We start from the raw sequence: 19634 nt of genomic DNA on the forward strand, positions 1-19634 counted from the left end.
AACTATGAAACATTCAGAGAAGATCTGACACCAATTCTACTCAAATGATTCCAGAAAAGATAAAAAAATTTGGGAAACTCCTAAGCTCATTTTATGAATAAAAATAAACCTGATAGCAAATTCAGGAAATAAAAACCACTCAAAAAGGAAAGTTATACTGTACACCAATGTCTATGAACATAGACCCAAATTTCTCAACAAAATTCTATCTAATAGATTCCAGAGCATATCATAAAAATAATACGTCGAAAGAATAATAATACATCTTTACCAAGTGGGATTCATACTAGGTATGCAAAGATGGTTCAACATAAGAACATTAATCAACATAATCTACCACATAACACACCATATGAACAAAGCAAAGGAAAAGCCACATGTGGTCCTACCTACTGACACAGCAAAGATATTTGCTGATACCAACACTTATTCCTGATGAAATTTCTCAACATAATTAAAGACATATATATAAAATGAACAATCAAAATTACCTCACAATGGATGAAAGACCTGAATGTAAAACCTAGTTCTATAAAGACTGTCAGTGAAAAATTAGGGACAAACTTATGGACCTTAACACATAAAACACACAAACAGCAGAAGACTAACGAGATGACTCAGATCTACTAAAAATTAAACTCTTAGTGTCTCCAAAGATTTCACCAAAAGGGTAAAGAGAACCCACAGAGTGGGAAAAATTAGGGAGGGCAATGAGCTATCAGTCATAGAAAACATTTGCAGAAAGCATTAGCACCTAAAAGGAAAAAGACAAATAATTCAAGTTTAAAAACAGACAGAAGGGATGAATCAACACTGCCCGAAGAAGCCATTCAGATGGCCAATACACGTATAAGTACCTCCGGCTCAGAGGGAGCCTGTGCACCACAGTGCTCAGTCCTGCACCACCCTCACAATTGTCCCTATGCCTCAGGCCAGTGGTTCTCACCCTTCCCAATGCTGCGAACCTTTCAGACAGGTCCTCGTGTGGTGGTGACCCCCAGCCATACAATTATCTTTGTTGCTACTTCATAACCGTCATTTGCTACTGTCATGAATCGTCATGTAAATATCTGATATGCAGGATGTATTTTCATTGTTACAAATTGAACATAATTAAGCATAATTAAAGCATAGTGATTAATCACAAAACAATATGTAATTATATAGTGTGAAATATTTATGTGCTTTCCAATGGTCTTAGGCGACCCCCGTGAAAGGGTCGTTCGACCCCCGAAGGGGTCGCGACCCCCAGGTTGAGAACTGCTACCTTAGGCCATTGTTGAGCCACTGTGTCAATCCATCTTGTTGAGGGCTTTCCTCTTTTGTTACCCTGACTCCACTTGATCAAGCATGATGCCTTTCTCTAGGCCTAGTCCCTCTTGAAAATAGGTCCAAAGTATGTAAAACAAAGTCTTGCCATCCTTACCTCTAAGGAGCATTCTGGCTGTACTTCTCCCAAGACAGATTTGTTTGTTCTTTTGGCAGTCCATGGTACTTTCCATATTCTTCTCCAGCAACAAAATTCAAATACAGCGCTTCTTCTTCAGTCTTCTTTATTCAATGCCCAATTTCATATGCATATGAGGCAAAGAAAAATGCCATGGCTTGGGTCAGGCATACCTTAGTACTCAAAGTGACATCCTTGCTCTTCAATACTCTAAAGAGGTCTTCTGAAGCAGGTTTACCTCATTTACATTTTTGTCCCCTGACCGCTGCTTCCATGAAAACTGATTGTGCATGCAGGCACGGCAAATTCCTTGACAACTTCAACCTTTTCTCCATTTGTCATGATGTGACCTATTGGTTCGGTTATGCAAATTTTCACCTTCTTTAAATTTGTCATAATCCATACTGTAGGCTACAATCCTTGACCGTCATCAGCAAGTGCTTCAATTCTTCCTTACTTTTAGTGAGCGTGGCTGTGTCATCTGCATATATCAGGTTGTTAATAAACCTTCCTCTAATCCTGATGCCATATTCCCCTTCATACAGCTCTGTTTCTCTGATGATTTGCTCAGGCTACAGATTAAATAAGTACAGGGAGAGGCTACAACCCTGACACACATCATTCCTGATTTTAAAACAAGCAGTATCTCCTTGTTTGGTTTGCACAACTGGCCCTGGACTCACGTAACAGTTCCTCCTGAGTCCAGTGAAGCGTTCTGGACCTCCCATCTTCTCCAGGCTATCCAAAGTTGTTATAATCCACACAGTCCAATGCCTTTGCATAGTCAATGAAACACAATTAAATATCTTTCTGGTATTCTTTGCTTTGAACCCATATACATTTGACATCAGCACTGATATACCTTGTTCCATGTCCCCTTCTGAATCTCGCCTGAACCTCTGGCAGTTCCCTGCCAATGTACTATTATAACCATTGTTGAATGATCTTCAGCAAAATATTACTTGCATGTGATATTAGTAATATTCCTCTATAATTTGAGCATTCTTTTGGGTGATTTTTCTTTGGAATGGGTACAAGTAGAGAGTTCTTCCAATGCAATTGGCCAACTAGCTGTATTCCAAATTTCCTGGCATAGATGAGTAAGGGTCTCTAGTAGTTCATTAGCTAGTTGAAACATTTCAATTGGTATTCCATCAATTCCTGAAGACTTGCTTTTGCTAATGCATTCAGTATAGCTTTAACTTCTTCCTTCAATACCATTGTTCTTGCTCATCTATTATAAAATGGTGGAATATCAATTAGTTCTTTTGGGCACAGTGACTCTGTATTCATCACATCTTCTTTAATACATCTTGCACCATTCAATATTTTTCCCATAGAATCTTTCAATATAACAACTGGAGCCTTGACTTTTTTTTAGTTTTTATTAAACTCAAGATACGATTAGTGTGTTCTTCCCTTTTGGTGTTCTAACTCTTGGTCTTTGTACAGTTCATTATAACACTTGCTTAGCCTTCTTGAGCTGCCCTTTGAAAATTTCAGTTCAGCTCTTTGACTACATAATTTCTTCCATTGGCTTTTGCTGTTCTCCAATTAAACACAGATTCCAGGATCTCTTCTGATATCCACTTTGAACTTTCTTTCTTTCCTGGTTTTTAATGACCTTCTGTTTGCTTCATGCATGACGTTCTTGATGTCCTCCCACAGTACACTGGAGTTCAAGGCAGCAATTCTGTCCTGGAGATGTTCTTATGTTCAGTTGGGATAGATTTAAGGTCGTGTTTTTGCTCTCCTGGACCTGTTTTAATTTTCTTCAGCTTCAACCTGAACTTACATATGAACAATTGACGATTGTTCCACAATCAGCCTGTGGCCTGATTTTAGCTGCTGATATTGAGCTTGTCCAGCATCTCTTCCCAAAGATGTAGTCAATTTGATTTCTGTGTATTACATCTGGGGAAGTCCATGTGTATAGTCACCTTTGGTGTTGTTCAAAAATGGTATTTTCTATGAACAAGTCGCTGGTCTTGAAAAAATTCTATTATGCAATCTCCAGAGTTGTTTCTGTTACCAAGTCCGTATTTTCCATTTCTTCAAACCAGCTTTGTGGTTGATGCATAAAATGGAATAATACTTGCATTGATTGCATTTACTTGAATGCAGATAGACATAGTTCTTTCAGGGACAGCATTATATTTCAAGATTGATTTTGTAATATCCTTTCTGACAAGAATGCAACTCCAATTCACATGATTGTGTCTTCCCAAGCATAGCAAATCATATCATTTTTGGATTCATGATGACCAATGCCAGTTAATTTCAGCTCACTAATGCCTGAGATATCACTTTTTATGTGTTCTACTCAATGTTTTACCACTTCCGATGTTTCTATTTTCATAATTTACATATTCCAAGTTCCAATCATCACCAGATTTTTGCAACTGTTTCTCCTTACCTTGAGTCCTGTCCCATCAGCAAATGATTATCCTGAAGACTCCACTGCCACAATCTTTACCAACTTGGGTCACCATGGTCAATCCACTCTGAGAAAGCAATTCCTCCTTGGTCATATGTTGAGTGCCCTTTGACTTGAGGGGCCCATCCTCTGGCCCTATCTCAAACAATGTTTGAATTCCTTAGGCCTTCAGTATCTGACAATGTTTTGAAATTATGCGTAATGTTTTCAGCAGCTACTTTCACCAGAGGGGGCAGTCGATTCCTTCTTTGTTGTCTGTTCTTAATCTGAAAGCTCTGCTGAAACCTGTTCATTTTTAAGAGACCATGCTGGTATTTGAAATACCAGTGACATCGCTTCCAGGATCACAACAATACACAAACCACCACAGTACAACAGACTGACAGAGAAGTGGTGGCATTAGAGAGATGCAAATCAAATGACAATGATAAATAACATCACTAAATATAATAATCATTTCTCTGATACCATCCAACTCAACTTTTCAATCCCCAACTCAGTGAAATAGTCTCTTCTTTTGTCATTTATATCATCAGTGTATCCTAGTATTCCTAGTAACTTTGTATATCACATTCACTTTGTTATCCTTCCGTGTAGGCTTATACATCTTATTCTTTCTCATAATAAATAGTTCATACAATGAATGTGCTATAATGAACTTACCTAATTCTTGATTGAAAGTTGTCTTCAATTTTTCCCCATTACAAATAATGTTTTGAAAATATTTTTACACAAAAAAATTCATTTTCTAATGTATATCCTCTTCTTTCTCTCTAAACCCTGGCATTTCCCAAAGCTAGAGTCAAACACTTCTCTTATATATCTCTATTTCTTCTCTTGGGATTTTATCTGGTCCCATAGGTCTGCATGAGAGGTGAGATAGTTTATTGTGCCAGCCTGGCTGATAAACACAAGTGGGATTAACTGGAGGGCAGAGAGATAAATGGCTTGGTGAGCCTCGCCTTTCTTGTCTCTCCTTCTGTGATCATCGGACCAGTGTGCAGCTGCCTTGCTTGTTCTGTGCCTCAATTTAAAGGCTACACTACCTGTGGGACGCCTAGCCTGTGGACTGTGTCACTGTAAGTTGAGGTCCCTTTAAGACATCTCTGGATCTGGGGACTGGCAGTTCGTGACGTGCCTTGTGATTGGATGCTGTGCTGACACAGCCTAGCTCTCTCTACAAATAGTGGAAGATCTGGCAGCAGACTAGACTTGAAGGACTGCTAGTCTCTCAACTTTCTCTCACGGACATGAGTTGCACTGAGCCATTTGTACTGCTTTATAATTTAACTGTTTATTTCCTGTATTATATATTTATCTGTATATGATTTAACAGTTCATTTCTTGTTATATATCTAATTATCTTTATAAATAAATATATTAGAGTATCAGCAATTTGGTTTTATCTCTCTAGAGAACCCTGTCTAACACAAGAGGAGAAAAAGAGAGGAAGGGAAGCAGAAAGAACATGTGGAAAATAAAAGGAAAAATAAAGAGTGGAGAGAGAGAAGATAAGAGCAGTTTGAGAAGACAAAAAGAAATTAAAAAAAATATGAGTCAAAAGCTGACAAGAGGTATCAAACTGAGAACACCATAAAGAGGGGTGACAGGAAGGCAGGAATCGGTTTCTTGTCCATTGGAAATTCCTCTTGGCCTTGAGCTCTCTAAAAAAAAAAAAATACGGCCTGCTTTTATATTCTCAGCCTCTATGCCACAAATTATTAAATTAGTCATTTTGACTGATAGATGGAACATTCTAAATGGAGGAGCTAGATTACAAAATATATATTTCAAAATGGGCACCAGGACCAGTTAGACAACTCTAAAACTCTCAAGGAGGACACAAAAGTGTTAAAAGAGTGGAGAGACCTGTGATCAGTCAGGACTGCAGAGACAACTGTAGGAGATTAAAATGATAAATCTGATTTGAATGGCTAAAACCTTGTCATCTGATCTCACTTTTGATTCACTTTGAACTGGATCTGGTTTTTAATATTTTCTGTTGTTTTTTCATATTGGGGTTTATTTCTATTGTGTTTTGTCATTGTTGGTAGCCTTCTCAACTCTCATGTATTTTTCTATGTTTTCAGTATACGAAACCCAGGATGGATGAATCTATAGCGACAATAACTAGAATAAGGGTCCTAGGGGGTATAGCGGAGGGGGTTGGTAATGGTATGAGAAGGAAGAAAATGTTTTGAAAATTACCGTGGTAGTGATTGTACAACATTGCTTAATAGGATTGAACCATGGAATGGCATGATGTCTGGATTAGGTCCTAATAAAATGGCCTGAAAGAAAAAAAAATACTTATAGAATGCTTACTGAATGCAAAACAGTTTTCAAAATAGTTACAAAGACAAATAAAAATAAGGTCTGGGGGAAAAAAGAAAGAAAGAAAGTGGAGATGAAGGAGGATTTCGAGGAAGACACTCTTTGGGAAAGCTCATGGTCTCTGCTGGGAGCCCCTGACCTACTGGCTCAGATCTAGCGAGCAGAGCTTCATTTGGACCCCTACGGATGATGATCTTCATATATGCCCTACATTTCTGGGAACAGAACTTAGTCCTGACGCACGTCTGAAAAAAAACTTTAAAATAGGGAGGTCTGCTTATCAACGTGAGGTGGTGATGAGCAAAAGCAGGATTAATAATAATAATAATAAAAGCATAAACATTTCCCACAAGAAAGTTATAACCTGGAGACATTTTAAATGTTACCCAAGATGACTACCTGGAAAATTGAAGGAAGCCCATATAAAGTTTGCTGCTGATTGAACCACTGGAAAACTAGAGGCTAAAAAGTGTTTGAGACAGCAGAAGAAAACGTGCTTCTCAAGAGAATTATGGGCCGAGTCCCAGTAGGGAGCCTCCTAAGAATTCATGAAAGCCAGTTCAAAAGAGTCAGCTTTCAACACGTGCTGAGCCTAGAAATGCAAAGCCCCTTTATGACAGTACAGTCAAGTAAGAACTTTCTCTTCCTACGTTTCCCTGTACATCTTTTGTGGTCCAAGAGGAAAGGTCCTGAAGCTGTGAAAAGCATAGATGAGGGCACAATAAGGGCAAAATGACAAAAAGAAAGAGACTATATTGCTCACCAAGGGGGTGTCGGACTCTTCTGAAACGGAGGGAAAGGAGAAGTTTTCATTTGAAATCACATTAGAAGAGTTTTATACAGGGCTGAATGCTCTGCAGTCATTACACTGCGATCAGAGAAGACACAGAGTCAGCCAAAATTGTTGTCCTGTGACAGGAGGAAAACATTCTCGTCTGAAAAACTTACAGGGACATCAGGAGGAACACTAACGATGCAGACTGACTGAGGTTATCTTATAAGTCCTGCTTATTCAGTGTGCCAGGTGCCCTCGTGGTGCACATAACATACAGAATACCTGACGTCTCAAGGTGATGGTCCCCTTCATCCTGATGATTGCTTTTATCCTTGTCCTGTTTAAGAATTAATAAAGGAGACTTTATAAATTCTTCATCAAGTCAAGTAAAAGCATGTGGCATTTAATATGTGCCACTTTTCATGTTTCCATATTTCACTACTACTATTATTGCCATTATATGGATAGGGAGACTGAGACTGTATTAGAGCTGGGGAGTAAGCATTGAACTGCTGGTAGTTCAAACCCACCAGCTGCTCCTGGAGGAAAGATGAAACTATTTTCTCTGGGAAGGATTTACAGCCTCAGAAATAGGGTCACTATGAATCAGAATTGATTCCATGGCTGTGGGGGAAGTTTGTGGGAGGCTAACATTTACTCTGGGAACCCCAAATTCATTCAGAACCTTCACAGAAATTTAGCCTCCATTGGATTCTTCCTGGTCAGTAAGCGGCAATGGAGAACGCTTTGCCCTCATGCAACATGTGTTTGCACATAGATTGGCTACAACCCCCCTGGGCAGTTCAGGGAGGGGCAGTATCACCCTCCGGGACTTGAGTGTGACCTTGATAAAATTGGGCTACCAGGACCGCATCATCCTGAAGCATATGCCAACCAAGGTGGTCAGAGGGCCCTAAAACTGATCAAGTAAACTTTTCTAATCTAACAGTGGACATACCCTGATCCTGAACCCTTTCCTGCTTCTGTAGTTCTGTTATACTTTGCCTCCAAACATGCTTTGTGACCATTTCTTTTGTTTTCTCTGTTCTACATAATTAGCCACAGGATTGTGAATTTCTCCGACACCATTATGGCCTCCTGGTGATGGTCTCCCTCATCCTGATGATTGCTTTTATCTTTGTCGTTATGAAATACACATGAGTTCAGGATCATTTTTGCACCTAGAAAGAGACCCACAGAGATGAGCTTCAGAAACCATGCTTACAAATTGGAAGTCTCAGTAGCCCTTGAGTTTTCCTGAAAGTGCAAAACACGGTTAGTCAGGAAAAGAACCAAGATTCCACGAGGGAGCTGGGTAGCTCAGGAGCGTCCTTGCTTCCTATCAGCGTGTTTTTCTAAAACTTAAGAAAGTGGTGGAAGTATTGGATTGTGAACCAAAAGGACCGCATTCAACCCAGCAGCCACTCAGCAGGAGGAAGAAGGGTCTCTCTGCTTCCTTAAGGGTCCTTGTGAGTCAGAACTAACTCGATGGCAGTGGGTGTGGGTTTGGGGGGAGAATGAATCATGATCCTTGAGAATGTGTATGTGTATCAAGTTTGTAATTTTCAGAAAAATTAAGAACTATGCTTAGATCTCACACCACATAAAACCTCATAATACCACAGATCCCCAGATTATTCGTCTGTTTCTGTGGAGGTGGGAGCGGAGGGTAAGGTGGCTCCTTGGGGTCATGATCAGGCCCGGGTTGTAACCCCCACTCTGTGCACAGACAATGCACAGTTCCCAAAGAAGGAAAGAGAGTCACGTGAGGGGAGTTCAAAGAGATCGCTTGCTGAAAGGGCGCCTCCATGTCTCAGAGCATAACTGAGCGCTACAGGGCTTGCAATGCCATTTTTCAGAAGCCATACTTTTCTTCCAAAGAGAGGTGAACACGAACCTCCCACTTTTTGTTTAGCAAGCAGCTGAGCACATTAATCATCTGCATCCCCTAGAAACCTAACATAAAACAATGCCTTAGTTATCCATGAAATTAGCGACGAGGCCATTTATAAAATAAGCCCAGTTTATCATCTCAGATCATTTATACATGGAATATGAAGAAAATCCTAGGTACAGCCGAGTTTAAATCTCCCCCCCACTCTAAAATGCAGTTTTGCTTTTAATGTGCCTGTACTTCGAAGCTCCTGAGACATGTGCAGAAACATGAGAAAGGCAGGCACGGGCCATGTGGGTGCCTTCAACTTCATGCTTCTGATGGCTTCGTCGCGGGAACTGCGTGGACCACAGGCGAGAAAGAGTTCCAGGCAGGGCCTGGGAAGGACAGGGAAATAGAGCAGGTCTGAGAAAAGCCTTTTTATTCTCCACTTTCCAGAGGGGGAGAACCCTGTAAGAGCAAAAGAAGTGAACACTGAGTAATAGAACCCCAGGCCCATTGTGGTAATAATTTCTTTTGTAAGAATTAATACCAAACGAGTCCCAAGGAGTTGGAGCTTGAAGAAGTCTCCAATGTCCAACTCTTCCAAATGGTACTCTGCTCCATGTTCCCCTTGCTCCTCCCCTGAGTGTACTTCCTCCCTCGGCTGGGTTCTGGGAATCACTGCAGCATCCCGCAGGAGCTCACAAAAAGTCTGAGGAAATGTCTTACGTAGTGGTGGGTGCTGTTCCATCCAAAATCTGAAGTCCAGGCAGGGGTCCTCCAGCTGCTGGGTCCAGGGAGATATGCTTCACTCTTAGCACTTGCTGATAATGGATCACCATCTAAGGGTTACAACAAAAGACACTACTGTATACCAGTTTGGACCACCAAGTTATAGCTCCGCAGACCTAGGAGGATATTGTTCAGCCCACAGGATGAACCAGTGGGCCAAAAAAAATCATAGCAGATGGATGGATACACCATGTTTCATACCATTTGAAATATAAGCTTTACTTGTGATTTCCTTTGCCTCTCTGAGGTCACTGTGGCTGTTCTTTTTGCATATCACTCTTTTCTGAGAAGAAGCCAAGTATGTAAGCTCACCTCTTCTCAGAGGGGTGGAAATAAGAGACTTTCTATAGCCATAGAGATTTACTGTCTCAGAAACCCACAAGCGCAGTTCCACTCTGTCCTAGAGGGTCACTATGAATCAGAATCAAGTCGACGGCAATGAGTTTAAGTTTTATGCCTTTTCTCTGGGATAGAAAGGCACTGCCCACCCTCCAGTATTGACTGGCCGCAGCCAGAAAAGAAGCCCAACAGGGAGACATCAGAAGGTAGCATTAGGGAGGTTTTGCTCTCTAATTATATCTTTTCTTAGGATCCAGGCACGAATTGCACCCAAATTTATTGCTTTCTGTCCAGTGATATGATTGTCGATGCAAGTGTAATACATGTAATGTATATTTCTTTTGGGTTTATTCCCCTGCTGTTAAAATAGAGTGGGTTGAGTTCTGGTACATTTGAGAGTTGTCTTGTCAACCCTGTGATTGTCTCAGCTACACACACATTTCCTTATTTGCCCGTGATGCAATAACCCCTGCAGTAGCTCACACCACCATACTTCCTATGAATGTAACCATCTTCCAAAAAAATATAATGGGAAACATAAACATTCTTGAGAGCTTATATTGATAGGTCTAAAGAATAACCATGAAGCTGAGCAAATTGAGATGTCTATACATTAAGATAGTTTGTTTTTCCTACAAAAGATCATAGTTATATTCTTAGAATCCTGTTAATTCATTCTCATCCTCCCTGTTTCAAATAAAACTCTGTCCAATTCTCCCTAAAGCCTTACACTCCCCAGCCTTCTGGGTCTCTGCATCCCTCTACGTCCCCTACAGTGCCAAGCGCTCTGGTCGTGCTCAGCAAATAGCACTGCAATCTCAACAGTGGTTAGAGTTTAATTTCATTACCTGGGACTTTAACCTGCCCGCTGATTAGACTATGAACTGAAGAAAATCTAATTACTTTTCCAATATTCCTTCTCTTGGTATCCTTGATTATATCTCTGTCACATTTGAACAACTCATGGGGGTTTCCTGAATGTAGGCAACAATCATTCCTTTTCAAACAAAAGCTGAAGTAATGCCATGAATCGAAGAGTGCAAAGTGGGTTTGGTTTGTTGGTTGTGTTTCACTTGCATTTAAATTAGGTATGTAGGTCTCACCCCTTCCATAGGGTCAGTCAACTTGGGTCATTCAAGTAGCTAAAGGTATCTAAAACGTGTTATAACTGACCCCCACCTTGTAACAATTTTCTTATTTTACAAGACAGACAAATGACTTTTCTGCCTCTCAAAAGCAAGTAGGTAAATGGATTATTTGACTGACTGGGCATGTCACTATTTTTGAGAACTGTTCTTTAAACATATTTGGAAAAATGGAAGTGGTGAGGCCCACTGTTATGCAATTAGGTTGCCCCCTAGGTAAGTAAGTAGTTCTGCTACAATGGGACCATATAGAGAACTGCTGTGTCCTTGTGGTGGAGATGGCTGTGAAGTGGTGAGGCCGGCTATGTGATGTGGAGGACCCAATTCCTGTTATTGCCTTAATATTGAACTCCAAGCCAAACTCACTGCCATCAAGTCAACGCTGACTCATTGTGACCCCCCATGTGTTCCTGAGACTATAACTCTTTATGGGAGTAGGAAGCCTAGTCCTTCTCCTATGGAGCTGCAGGTGGTTTCTAATTGCCAACCATGCAAATCACAATACAACGAGTAATCACTATACTATGAGTGCTCCTTCCTACTCTCTTAATAGGAAGGCAATAAAGTTGATTGCCTGATTGCCTACCACTGGTCATGTGGAGACAGGCAAATATGGGAAACATGCAAACGACTTGTCTTCTTTTCACACTTTGCAACTCCAAGTATTCCTCCCACAAGTGAATTTGGGGTTACAAAAAGTCAACACCTACTTAATGACAGTTAGGCATTCAAACTCACCACTGTCACAACCACAGAGTCAAAACAAAGACCTCTGGGACTTTTGCACCAGACCTATGGACTGGATTGGCAGAGGACTGAAGAAAAAAGAGCATGAAAAAATAAGGCAAAGATTATTGGCCCCAACTAGGAATGTTAATAGGGAAATGTGTTAGTCTGGGTTGACTAGAGAAACAAATTCATAGACACACATATGTGTATAGGAAAGAGGTTGATATACAGGAGCAATTGAATATTGAGAAAACATCCCATCCCAGTCCAGATCAAGTCCATAAGTCTGATATTAGCCCATATGTCTGATACCAATCTATAAATTCCTCTTCAGACTCATGAAACACATGCAATGACACCAAATGCAGGAAGATCATAGGCCAGTGGGTGGAAAGTCTTGTGGATCCAGTGGCGGTAGAAGCATCTCAGTGTTGACATGGGTCTCCAAGTGGCTCCTCCAGCACCAGGGCTCTGGTTGCATTAGAGTAGCTCCACCAGGCTCATCATCAGTAATATCTTGTAGGGAATGAGAGTGTCCTGCCTCCAGTGAGCTATCTATCTCCTTAGTGCCTCCAAATGAGGTCATAAAGCTATGACCTGATTGACAGGCTAACCTCCACCCCATCACTCTTAATGGTCTCAAATTGACAACAGATTATGTAACTACCACAGGCAACAACAACAACAACAAAACATACTTTCTGATCACAGCTGCTGCTTCTAGAGCTACTGCGACCCTTTAATACAGTTCCTTATGTTGTTGTGACCCCCCCAACCATAAAATTATTTTCGTTGCTACTTCATAACTGTAATTTTGCTACTGTTATGAATCGGGCAACCCCTGTGAAAGAGTCGATCAACCCCCAAATGAGAACCGCTGATCTAGAGCTTATGGACAATGTATAGGATCAGGAATTCACACTGATAAAAAGTGACAAGGACATTGTTGGCGTACTTCTAGATTTTGATGACTTTGTCAATATAGTATTGGAAGACGTCACTGAAATCATACGAGAAGGAAGGATTCCTAAATTAGGTCAGGCTTTGCTAAATAGAAATAACCTACCACGCTGGCTCCTGGAGGAGAAAGACCTGAAACATGAGTGGATTTTCTTGACATGTGCTTTTTTTGGTTTTTGTTTTATGAAGGCAACAAGATGGATTTTTAAAAATCTTTTTAATCTTGAGATTCTATGATACTAAGTTTTCTGTTAAAGGGAAATACTTTGAAGATGCACTGTAAATGCCATGTTTTATGTAAGGTAATCATGTTCATCCTCAGAGAACAAATAGTAAAGAGGTTGTTGATTGAAGACTAAAATAAAGGTTTTTGGGGTTAAAAAAACAACAATAATGCTTTCTTACCAAATGTTTACAAACATTTTACAGCCCCTCTTGCAGGTGCTGTTAGAAGTACATGGGATTATGGACCTTGGTCACACTCAGCATTCACTCCTCAGAAGACTGAGGAGACCCTATGCTCCAGTAAATAGTTACACCCTAGAAACCATATGTGGGGCTCACTACGATGATCAACTCAGCGGCAGGAATGTTTGACTCCAAACCAAAACCGAACTCACCACCAAGGAGTGGATTCCGAGTCCTGGTGACCCTATAAGACAGTGAAGAACTGTCCTTGTGCGTTTCTGAGATTGTAACTCTTTACAGGAGTAGAAAGCGTTGTCTTCCCCCTAGGAGCAGCTGGGCATTTAGAACTGCTGACCTGTCCATCTTCAGCACAACTCATAAGCATTTTGCCACCAGGACTCCCAAGGTGCTAGGGATGTTGGCTAGATCATCTTTATTGCAGGATTTAATACTTTGGATTTAGTGTCATTGTCAGATCTTAGACCTCATGAGTTTGAAGCCCAAGATGATCTACCAACAAATGTTACAGGAAGAAATTTTATTTTGGGGACAAAATATGCTAAGGAAGAGATGCTGCCTAACCCACTAATTCAAATATTTTCTCCTTCTCTGCTTTTCCTACGACATAAGATGAATCTCTGCTTCTGGGGAGGTTAAGCATAAAAAGGAAGCAAGTCCAGGAGAAGGATTATCTTGGATAGAAACCCTTTTCCTGAAATACTAGATAATCCAGGGGTGCAAGCTGGTGCAAGACAGCTAAACATTGGTCCAACTCTTCTTTGAGTCTGTAAATGTAGGCCCGTGTAAGTGGCACCATTGAAATAAACCACAAAATCCCAGCAAGATAAAAGGCAGACAATTTACAACCTAGCTTCTGCAGTAGGGGAGAGCCCGCTGATAGTCTTACCGAAGAAGCAATTACAAATGAAAGGGCTTCTCAGTCATGGACTGAGTTTTGTTTTTGCCTGATTTTGTTTTGTATTTTCCAGGAGTCACTCAGCCAGAAAGTTTCTGCCACCGCAAAGCAGAGAGATCTACAAAACCTCCCCCCACCCCCTCCCAGTACTGATGGCTGCAGTCTGCATATTTGCAAACTTAAAGAAGAGCCTGTCTCCAGAATCCACACGTTATCTATGCAGTAGAACAACAACAATGAAAGACAAAAGTTTAAAATGAAAAAAAACACACCAAAAAAACACCAAAATGTATGGCTAAGGCAGCCTAGTGATTACAGAGACTATTGGCTTCAAAACCACATGACTAAGGACACTAGTTCCACTACTTACTAGCAGTACGTTTTGGGACAATTTTGAATCCTGGGATTATGACTAAAAAATTTCAGAGCAAGTGCTCCACAGATATTATACCCCTACAGTGATAGACTAAAAAAATTTTTTTAAGTTTCTACTTTCTATATAAGATGTTGTTGTTGCTGTCAGCTACAATCCAGTTCATCTTAATGCATAGCAATCGTGTATGATAGAACAGAACTGTACCATGGGAATTTTTTTTGAGATGGTAGCGTCTAGGAAAGTAGGTCACTAAGCCTTTCTTCTATGGAACTGTTGGGTGCATTTGAAGTGGCAACAACTAAGATAATGTCTGCTAAAATCTAAGAAGAGACAAGATATTGTTAAAAAGACAATACCCTAGGAAGTCACCAGTTGTTATTGAGTACATTCTGTGGGTCAGCGTAGAGCTGTGTCCCTAGAGGTTTTAATGGTTGTCTTTTCAATAGGTCTCTAGGCCTTTCTTCCAAGGCACTTTTAGCTAGACTCAGGAGCCAGGTGTGTTTGTCACCCATTTGCACCATGTAGGAACTCCACCGTGCACAATAGGATACAGGAATTCAGCTCCTCAATCATTCCATCTCTAGTCTATGATCCTGTTCTTCCATCTGTCTGACTGTCCTATTCGCACTTAAAAACTGAGGAGATATGACTAGATAGATGATCCCTGGGGCTTCTTCCAGTTGTGAAACTCGTTGATTTCACAAATGACTTTTAGTGTGACTATTTCTAAGCCACAGAAGAGGTGTTTATTTAAAGTCTATAGTTTAACATTATAGGCATTTATTTAAGGTCTATAATGTTAGACTGCAGACCTTAAAAAAATACCTCTTCTGTGGTTTAGAAAATTCACACTAAAATTCATTAGTAAAATCAAACAACTTCAAAATTTGAAGGCCTCTACTATAAAGTGACTATAACCCTGGGGGCATAGTGGTTATGCTGTGGACTGTGCTCTGAATGGTCAGCAGTTTGAAACCACCAGTTCCCTGCATGACAAAGATGGGGCTTTCTAATCCCCTAAAGAGCTACAGTCATAGAAACTCAAAGGGATAGTTCTACCCTGTCTCATAGGGTTGCTATTAGTCATCATAAATTTGATGGCAGTGAGCTTGAGAAACTAACATTGTTACATTAAAAGCAGCAGCATGTAATGGTAAAATGGGAGGTTTAAATTTCACTTGTGGTTTGAATTCCAGATTTGCCACCTACTAGCTCAGCAATCTGAGAAATTAAAAATGTTTGTGCATTAGTTCAATTATGAAAAAAATGGAAAAGTAATATTTACTGTTTCATACATTAGGTTGTGAAGAGTGAGTTCCCTTGGGACAAAAGTACTCAGTTTCAGAATAGTATATGACATAAAATAAACACAAAGTAATAATATCTGCTATCATCTTCACCATTATTATTATCTATTAAAGGAGATACAGTAATCACTTAATAGAGCAGCAGTTCTCAACCTGTGGGTCGCAACCCTTTTGGGGATTGAACAACCCTTTCACAGGGGCCACCCAATTAATAACAGTAGCAAAATTACAGTTATGAAGTAGCAACAAAAATAATTTTATGGTTGGGGGGTCACCACAACATGAGGGACTATATTAAAGGGTCGTGGCATTAGGAAGGTTGAGAACCACTGTAATACAGTGATTTACCAAACTATGGATTTAAAATATCATGTTGGATATCTGTATATATGAATTTCCAGTAACTTACCTCTTTATGTAACTACCTACTCCATAATAAACACTTAGAGCCCTGACTACTCTGACTTCTATAGCCCAAACAGGCAGATTCAGAGAGTTGAACTGAGTGTGATACCATTCTTAACATACAGAATGTGACAGGCTTTGTGTCAACTTCGCTGGGACAGGGCTCTCAGTAGTTGGGCAGTAAACCTCCATGATGAGCTCTAACACATTGTAATCAACTTCATAATGCAATCTAAATACCCTAATCAACTCTTTGAGCAGCTAGCTATTTTGGTGGAGTACAGCCCGCTTCCAACACTTGTTGTGTTAAGCCAGGTTGACCAGAGAAACAAATCCAGTGACACTCATGTATGTGTGACAAAGAGCTTTATATATCAGGAAAACATCTCAGCCCAGCCCAACTCAAGTCCATAAGTCTGATGCTAGTCCATCAATCCCTCTTCAGACTAATGTAGTCACAAGCAATGATACAGAAAGTAGGAATATCACAGGCTGGTAGGTAAAAAGTCTTGTGGATCCAATGGTAGTGGACACATCTTCAGGGGTCTGGCCATCATCAGGGTCAGCCAGCATGAAAGTGAACGCAGGAAGGAGGGGAGCAGGGTTCCCAGGACCCTCTTTACGAGAAGGCCCCACACTTATATATTTTCAAGTTGACATGAAATTCTACAACTACCACACTTGTCTATGATGCTGAAAGCAATGTCACTAGTATTCCAAATACCAGCACGGTCAGTCAAAGTGAATAGGCTTCAACAGAGCTGCCACACAAAGAACAGACTACAAAAAGAAAGAATAGAACATTTTAAGATCTATCTGGAAATAGAGTACTATCAATGATAGAATAATATCTATGCACATTTAAGGAAATCAACTCAATATAACGATTTATTCTAATTTATGCTCCGAACACTAAAGCTAGTTTTGAAGAATTTTAGTCATCAGTGTGAAATTGATCGAGCTTGCAATCAAGTTGCATGGATAGTCATTAGCGATTGGAATGCAGAAGTTGGACGCAAAAAGAAATGTAGTTTGAAAATATTGTCTTGGGGATGCAAATAAAGCATCATAGAATTTGCAAGATCAACAACTTCTAAGAAAATACCTTTTTCACAACACAAATGGGAACTAAACATGGACTTCTCCAGATGGAATACATGAACATTAAATGGACTACATCTGTGGGAAGATATGATTGAGAAGCTCAAAATCAGTAGCTAAAACAAGACCAGGGGCTTACCGTGGAACAGGCTATCGATTATTGACATTTAAGTTCAGGTTGAAGCTGAACAAAATTAAAAGAAGTCCACAGGATCCAAAATACAACCTTGAGTACATACCACTCAAATTTTGAGAAGTATGAGCTATTTCTTGATGCAAATCTCTTTCTAGATGTATGCCTAGGTGCCCTGTAGTATAGTGGGCTATGCTTTGGGCTACTAACCACAAGGTCAGCAGCTTGATAACACTAGCAACTCCATGGGAGAAAATTGAGGCTTTCTACTCCCATAAAGAGTTACAGTCTCAGAAACCCACAGGGACAGTTCTACTCTGTCCTGTAGTGTCACTATGAGGTGGAATCAACTCGTTGGCAATGAGTATGAGTTTTTCAGTTTTATATTCATGTACATTTAAACATCACTGGTTTTACCTCTTTAGACAACTCAGTTGAATACACAGAAGACCAAACCCCCCAAAATCTACCATTAAATACTGCCATAATTTGTGAAAAGTCAGACATTTGTACAAGCATTTTGCTGAGAGCAGGGAAAGCTAAACAAAGGTGAATGCAAGAACAAGACTTATTATTGCAAAGTACAAGATGCTCTGAAATCACGTTTTTAAAGTTGCTTTCTGAATACAATAAAATGTGAGGGGAAAATTGCCTCAGCGTATCAAGACATTGGAACCATATTTTTGTAAGCCATTAAAAACAATGATTGACCAGCAGCATATTTTAGGCCATTAAATGTTATTTGGGTTGGCAGTGGATGCCTTCTGGAAGTGCCATTTTCCTTTGAAATGCATTCGGTGGCATTTTGCTTTGTGCCTGGAAAACGTTGCTTTCACTAACCATGATCATCCATACTGCAATTAATTAAGGTGAATCGTGAGATTTTTACTGTAGTGTTCGCAGTGTCTGCCCTCAAGGAACCTCCAGTCTTAACAGGAGCAATTTTAATCCAGCACAAGGTGTGAGCAAGAGAAGCATTGTGTGTGTCAGACATGAAGAACTCTATAAGGCACACAACTCTCCTCTAGTTCTTTGGTGCTTCCTTCCCCCCACTATCATGACCTCAATTCTACCTTACAATTTGGATTAGACCAGAGGATGCATGCTGCTACAGATAAGAGCCTGCAACAGAGGGAATCCAGGATAGATAAACTCCTCAGGGCCAGCTATGAGAGTAGATATACCAGGAGGATTAGGGGAGGGTGTGGGGAAACAGTGGGGAATTAATCACAAGTATCAAACTAGAACCCCCTCCCAGGGAGACAAGTAATGGAAAAGTGGGTGTCTTAAAGACAAAAGGAAAAACTGTAAGTTCAAAAGGTGACAATGCAGGAGAATATCTAAACACCTAGAGGTTAGAAATAAATTTTTAAGTAAAATTTCCAAAAGCATAAACGATAAAGGGACATTTAAACCTGATTATATAGATATTATGGATTTGATTTGTCATCATTTGAAACAATTGATAAAGTCAGCACATGAAAGATGAGGTAATATACATCTATGTCTAAACCAGTCATAACTTATATGAAATAATACCTGAAAAATAACAAGAAGAGCTCAACATCCCAAGCAGTGGGGAAATTGATAAAGAACAGTCCATTTACAAAGGAAGGAAATCAAGTTATGGTCAAATATATAAAGAGAAATTTATAAAAATTCACAGAAAATGCAATTGAAGTATCAAGGCAGTTTATATTTGTCAACACTTTATATTTGTTGTTGTTGTGTTTTCAAATTGGTTCCAATTTATAGTAGCCCTAAGTTCAACAGAATGAAACCCTACCGTGTTCTGCCCCATTCTCCGTCCTTGCTATGCTTGACCCCATTGTTGCGGCCACTGTGTAATCTACCTCATTGGGGTCTGCCTGGTTCTTACTGACCCTCTACTTTGTCTATCATGACATCTTTCTCCAGGTATTGGTCCCTCCTGAGAACATGCCTAAAGTAAGTGAAGCAGAGCCTTGAATCCTCACTTTCACAGAGATGCCTCCAAAATGTACTACCTGCAAGACAGATGTGTTTGCTCTGGACGAGCCAAAGTCACTGCTGTCAGGTTGATCGTGACTCATCACAACCCTAGGGGACAAGGCAGAACTCTCCCTGGGGTTTCTGAGACGGTAACACTTTATAGCAGTAGAAAGCCTCATCTTG

The 19634-nt window shown here is 40.2% G+C and overlaps 1 pseudogene; it reads left to right on the forward strand.

Annotated features, from left to right (window-relative positions):
* LOC101649566 overlaps positions 1–12977 on the forward strand; it is a 51971-nt pseudogene extending 38994 nt beyond the window's left edge.
* Positions 12978–19634: the final 6657 nt, after the last annotated feature.

Source organism: Echinops telfairi, unplaced genomic scaffold (assembly GCF_000313985.2).
Source record: "Echinops telfairi isolate 266 unplaced genomic scaffold, ASM31398v2 ScPeMD7_443;HRSCAF=831, whole genome shotgun sequence".
In the NCBI taxonomy this organism is placed as follows: domain Eukaryota; kingdom Metazoa; phylum Chordata; class Mammalia; order Afrosoricida; family Tenrecidae; genus Echinops; species Echinops telfairi.